Raw genomic sequence first — 7,500 nt, 5'->3', positions numbered from 1 at the left:
AAACAGACCATACCCCACCTCAGATCCACACCTGACAGGTGTCATTCTTTGTGCCGGAGTTTGGAAACTCATTAACATTACTACCCTCGTACTGTGTTTTTATGATAATCCTATTTTCATTATCTTTACTGCCTAAATTTAAAGTTTAAACAATTTACAAATTTCTTTTGATATTAAAGGAAAAAGTTTATACAAACCTTGACTGATATTCATGGAATTATGGTTGTAACTTCATTTTATGAATAAAAGATTCAATGATGTTGCCTTTCCAGTGCATTATTAGAATATGCAATCCTTTTTGCCCTTCCCAGTTGATAGCATGATTGTTCCCTATTTGTATGTACAAATATACCACTGTTGAGATTTTTTGCATATGAAAGATTTTTTCATTATGTTGTTTTTTTTTTTTTCCAGTTGTCCAGGTTTGGCCAATATAAAAGTTGTCACAAGACTTACAGTGGAATTTTTTATATACACACCCTTTAATAATGTTGTCAGAGGGGGGAAGTTCTTGATAATAGATTTTTTCATTGTTCATTGTTCTTAAATGCGACATTAACACCAAAATTCTTAAGAAGATGAGGGATATCTTTAATACTATTATTATAAGGCAGAACAAGCAAATTTTTTGTTGTAAAGGTTCTTTCTGGTTTTGATCAAACAATAGTATTTTTTGCCGCTTCAAATGCACTATTTAATACATTATCAGGATATTTCAATTTTTTGCCTGAAATTCCTAATCTTATCTATTTCATCATCAATATATTCAGGGCTACATACCTGGAAGTAATGCTCTTAAAAACATAGAAAAAAAACACTGATTTTTTAACCTTATTGCTTTGTCCAGAATAGATAATTTTTATTACATATTATTATTATTATTATTATTAGTGGGTTTTCTATATTATTACTATATTTAAACCCACTACTATTTCTTATATGAGGACATCCAGAAACGGTAAGCACCCATCATTTTCCATTTCCATCAGAATTTAATTGATGGTGCCTAATTGATTTAACTTAGCAACGAAAAGTTTTTTAAATCTTGGTTCCCTTCCCCATACACAAATTATGTCGTCAACATACCTAAACCATGTTACATTAGAAGATGTGGGATTATGTTGTTTAACATGTTATTTTCAAAAATTCCATATATAAGTTACTTAACACTGGGGATAGAGGGTTTCCCATTGCCACGGATACCAAAATTTTGTGAGTAAAATTGTTGGTTAAATTCAAATTACAATCTTTTTACACATAATTTAATTAGTTCAATTATTTTGCCATTTTAGAAAATGGGATAATCCAGCTGTGTGTTCTTTAACAATTCAGAAAAAACGCCATCAGATCATCTATTGGCACACTTTGTGAATAGTGATACAACATCAAAACTTACAAGCACTGGAAGAACTATTAATCTTGAACAGGTATTTACTTATTTATCAGGTCCACATTATTCTTGATATTTGCATTTGAGATGGTACCTTTTACTAATGGTTGAGAATATCTATAGAATATTTACTAAAACTAGCTTGAAAGATGATGCGGAACCAACTGAACTGAGGTAATTGGCCTGGCAGGAAAGTTTGCTTATTGAGTATTTTATTGAACCATACATTTGTTATGGTACACGATGGAGAGGTCACACACAACTTCTTTATAAGGCTTTGTTACCTTTTAACAGGTTTTTCACTTTCTTATTGAAAAAAATATTCACATTGTCTATCAGGTTCTTATTTAATTATTTATATGTGTTATCACACTAAAAGATTTTGCATTTTTCTATATATTCACTTTTATTTAAAATTACAAGGGCGCCAGATTTATCTATATTTTTGTCATGTTCTTATATTTTTATCTTTTTCAGTTCATTAATAGCAACCATAAATCTTTTGGGGACGTTTGTGGTGTCTGATTTTTTCATGTTTCCATAATTTCACTCCTTTAGGACTATGTTCACTTCTTCATTCAGTTAAATCACTATATTTTTCCAAATTACACAGTCCCTTAGTTATTTCCACACTGTTCCTTCATTTGAGATAGAGCAAAGTTTAAACCGTAGCCTAAGGCACTGTTACATTTCTATCCAGCTGTTTGTTTGATAAGTTGACGACATTCATGATTGGCGTTTGTTGGTCCAAGGGCTTCTTTCAATCAACAGTTTCATTTTTGTTATCGTGTTTCCGTTTCAGTTTCGATACACTTGATTCTCATCTTCACATGACAATATTCACGGGGGAATCTCCAATCTGGTGGTATTTTTTTCAAAATGTCGTCTTTTCCTCGTGAGATCTTCAAAATTCTTTTTGGTTTCAAATGTTTTGATGTTGATATGTTTTTCCAATATGGCACGTTGTATTTCACCGAAGGGTTGGTCTTCTAATTTCAGCAAGGAATTGGTTATGAACGATCTTGGTATGATTGTTCATCCCGACATTCACGTAAAAACCGCAGGTGTTTTTGTTGGTATGAAAGCTTGAAGTGAGGGCGTCGGCAAATTCACTGACGGCATATTCCAAGATGGGGAAAAGAACACAGAAAGATCGGAAGGAGCGCGTGGTATCCATTGATGATTATTATCACTTTTGTACGTGATTCATTTATCACACATTACCACAGGTCAAAAAATAAGAAACGGGGTGTAGGTCCTGACCAAGTTTGACTTTATTTCCAAGCCATTGACGAAGGACTGATATTTTAGAGTGTGAGAAGTCACAAATCCATATATACCCATAAGAACAGTACTGACGAACATTTACAATCTTATTATGAATGTTCCATATCACCACTCAGGCCGGTGTCAATCATGAGTTAAAAATTTTTAAAACTCATTTAATTTATAAAAATCACAATAGTATTCTCACCGAAGGGGACATTTGCTGATAAAACAGACCATACCCCACCTCAGATCCACACCTGACAGGTGTCATGGAGGGGAGTTTGAAACTCCATTTAACATTACTAATACTGTGTTTACAAATATGATAATCCTATTTTCATTACCTCTACTGCCAACCTTAAAGTTTAAACAATTTACAAATTTCTTTTGATATTAAAGGAATCAAGTTTATACATCCCTTGACTGATATTCATATTATGGTTGTAACAAGGGTTCTTTTTTTATGAAGAAAAGATTCACAGATGTTCCTTTCAGTGCATTATTAGAAGGGAGGTCCCAACACCTTTTTTTAAAACTTCTCAGTTGATAGCATGATTGTTCTCCCTAACATGTACAAATCAAGAGACTGTTCCTTGTGCATATCTCAAACAACATTTCTTATGTTGTTCAATTCTTTTTCCAGTGCTTTCCCTGGTTTGGCCAATATAAAGTTGTCACAAGACTTACACGGAATTTTATATACACACCCTTTAATATTGTCTGGGAGTTCTTGATAAACATTTTTCATCATTGTATTGTTCTTAAAAGACATTAACACCAAAATTCTTAAGAAGATGAGGGATAATCTTTGATACTATTATATAAAAAGAAATTTGCAAATTTTTTTAAACTTAAGGTTCTTTCTGGTTTTGGAAAATAGGATTCTTTTTAAACACAAATGCAGTTTAATACACTATCAGGAGTTTCAAATTTTTGCCTGACACCTTTCCTAATCTTATCTATTTCATCATCAATATATTCAGGGCTACATTTTTTGTAATGCTCTTTAAAAACATAGATGAAAACACTGATATGTAGTTTTAACGGTTATTGCTTTGTCCAGATATATTTGAAAATTCATACATCTGGAAGAAATATTAATGGGTTTTCTAAAGTCAAACCGGTCAGGACCTACACCCTGTTTCTTATTTTTCACCTGTGGTGATGTGTGATAAATGAATCACGTACAAAAGTGATAATAATCATCAATGGATACCACGCGCTCCTTCCGATCTTTCTGTGTTCTTTTCCCCATCTTGGAATATGCCGTCAGTGAATTTGCCGACGCCCTCACTCAAGCTCATACCAACAAGGAACACCTGCGGTTTTTACGTGAATGTCGGGATGAACAAGTGATACCAAGATCGTTGATAACCAATTCCTTGCTGAAATTAGAAGACCAACCTTCGGTGAAATACAACGTGCCATATTGGAAAAACATATCAACATCAAAACATTGGAAACCAAAAAGAATTTTGAAGATCTCACGAGGAAAAGACGACATTTTGAAGCCTCAATACCACCAGATTGGAGAGATTCCCTCCGTGAATATTGTCATGTGAAGATGAGGAATCAAGTGTATCGGAAACTGAAACGGAAACACGATAATAAAATGAAACTGTTGATTGAAAGAAGCCCTTGGACCAACAACGCCAATCATGAATGTGTCGTCAACTTATCAAACAAACAGCTGGATAGAAATGTAATTAGTGCCTTAGGCTACGGTTTAAACTTTTGCTTTATCTCCTGGCGGAAGGAACAGTGTGGAAATAACTAAAGGACTGTGTAATTTGGAAAAATATAGTGATTTAACGAATGAAGAAGTGAACATGGTTAAGGGAGTGATTTATGGAAGTATGAAAAAATCAGACACCACAAACGTCCCAAAAAGATTTATGGTTGCTATTAATGAACTGAAAAAGATAAAAATATACACATGACAAAAGCAGATAAATCAGGCGCCCTTGTAATTTTAAATAAAAGTGAATATATAGAAAAAATGCAAAATCTTTTAGGTGATGATAACACATATAAAGAATTAAATAAGAACCCGATAAACAATGTGAATAGTGGTTTCAATAAGAAAGTGAAAAACCTGTTAAAAGGTAACGAAAGCCTTATAAAGAAGTTGTGTGTGACCTCTCCATCGCTACCATACATGTATGGTACAATAAAACTCACAAAGCAAACTTTCCTGCCAGGCCAATTATCAGTTCAGTTGGTTCCGCATCATACAAGCTAAGCGAAGTACTTAGTAGATATTCTCAACCCATTAGTAGGTACCATCTCAAATGCAAATATCAAGAATAATGTGGACCTGATAAATAAACTAAATAGTGTAGAGATTAATAGTGAATCCAGGCTTGTAAGTTTTGATGTTGTATCACTATTCACAAAGGTGCCAATAGATGATCTGATGGCGTTTTTATCTGAATTGTTAGAGAACACACAGCTGGATATCCCATTTTCTAAAAGTACTTTAATTGAACTGATTAAATTATGTGTAAAAGATTGTAAATTTGAATTTAATGGTAAATTTTACTCACAAAATTTTGGTATGGCAATGGGAAACCTCTATCCCCAGTGTTAAGTAACTTATATATGGAATTTTTGAAAAGAAGATATTAAACAACATAATCCCAATGTAATGTAACATGGTTTAGGTATGTTGACGACATAATTTGTGTATGGCCAGGGAACCAAGATGTAAAAACTTTTTGCTAAGTTAAATCAATTAGTACCATCCATTAAATTCACGATGGAAATGGAAAATGATGGGTGCTTACCGTTTCTGGATGTCCTCATACGAAGAAATAGTAGTGGGTTTAAATATAGTGTGTATAGAAAACCCACTAATATTTCTTCCTATGTGCATTTCTATTCTGGACAAAGCAATAAGGTTAAAAAGTCAGTGTTTTCATCTATGTTTTTAAGAGCATTACGGGTATGTAGCCCTGAATATATTGATGATGAAATAGATAAGATTAGGAAAGCAGGCAAAAAATTGAAATATCCTGATAGTGTATTAAACAGTGCATTTGAAGCGGCAAAAAAGACTATGTATCAAAACCAGAAAGAACCTTACAACACAAAAAATTTGCTTGTTCTGCCTTATAATAATAGTATGAAAGATATCCTCATCTTCTTAAGAATTTTGGTGTTAATGTCGCATTTAAGAACAATACAACAATGAAAAAATGTACTTATCAAGAACTCCCCAGACAATATTAAAGGGTGTGTATATAAAATTCCGTGTAAGTCTTGTGACAACTTTTATATTGGCCAAACCGGGAAAGCACTGGAAAAAGAATTGAACAACATAAGAAATGTGTGAGATATGCACAAGGAACAGTGGTATATTTGTACATGTTAGGGAGAACAATCATGCTATCAACTGGGAAGGGGCAAAAGGATTGTATATTCTAATAATGCACTGGAAAGGAACATCATTGAATCTAGCTTCATAAAAGAAAGTTACAACCATAATATGAATATCAGTCAAGGGATGTATAAACTTGATCCTTTAATATCAAAAGAAATTTGTAAATTGTTTAAACTTTAAGGTAGGCAGTAGAGATATATGAAAATAGGATTATCATATTTGTAAACACAGTACGAGGGTAGTAATGTTAATGAGTTTCCAAACTCCGCCTCCATGACACCTGTCAGGTGTGGATCTGAGGTGGGTATGGTCTGTTTATCAGCAATGTCCCCTGAGAGTCTATTGTGATTTTTAGCCAAATGAGTTTTAAAGGCCACTCCTACCTCGACACCGGCCTGAGTGGTGATATGGAGCCTCTAACGGTTGTGTATGTTCGTCAGTACTGTTCTTGTAGTATATATATTTGTGACTTTCACACTCTGTATCAGTCCTTCGTCAATGGCTTGGAAATAAAGTCGAAACCGGTCAGGACCTACACCCCGTTTCTTATTTTTCACCTGTGGTAATGTGTGATAAATGAATCACGTACAAAAGTGATAATAATCATATATATATATATATATATATATATATATATATATATATATATATATATATATATATATATATATATATATATATATATATATATATATATATATATATATATATATATATATATATATATATATATATATATATATATATATATATATATATATACATATATATGTATATCACAAAGTTTCAGTCACAAAGGAAAGTGAAACAATAGAGATGCTAAGAACTTTCGCCTTGTTACCAGGACATGGTCACACCAACTAAAGATACACAGAGACAAGGATGCATATATATGGTGGGTAGAAGTCCTGTGAAAATACAAAAAGTTTGGGAGGTCACAGAACGGTCAACGGATTAACAATTAAATCTACCTATTGGTAATCCTCTATATTCTATCTTTCAAATCTTTCTGGAACATATGTTTTATTTCAGGGTCATAAGAAAACAATCCTGTGCTTACATTAAGATTTCTCTCCCATGTCAGCTGAATCATAACAGACTTCAACAAGTTCCTGGAAATAGTTTCATTACTTCATAATATTACATTGCTTTGCGTCCAATTTATTCTGTGAAACTTTTCACTTAGATGCAAAAATTGAGCATTGTTAGTCTGACTTGTTCTTACTGAATATTCGTATTGTTTTAATCTTGAATTTAATTCTTTACTGGTCTGACGAAAGTAAAATAAATGATTATCCATACAAGGAACTTTTCATATAATATTGCTATCTTTCCAGGACTATTTTTAATAAGCATGTTTTTTTTATATTATTATATGTGAAGGATGCGTTAGCATTAAACAATTTTAAAAAAGGTTTTACAGTTTCAAATCTAATAAAATGTGGCAAATAAAAGGTAT

The sequence above is a fragment of the Macrobrachium rosenbergii genome, chromosome 13 (assembly GCF_040412425.1).
Source record: "Macrobrachium rosenbergii isolate ZJJX-2024 chromosome 13, ASM4041242v1, whole genome shotgun sequence".
NCBI classification, from domain to species: Eukaryota; Metazoa; Arthropoda; class Malacostraca; order Decapoda; family Palaemonidae; genus Macrobrachium; species Macrobrachium rosenbergii.
This window is presented reverse-complemented; position numbering follows the sequence as displayed.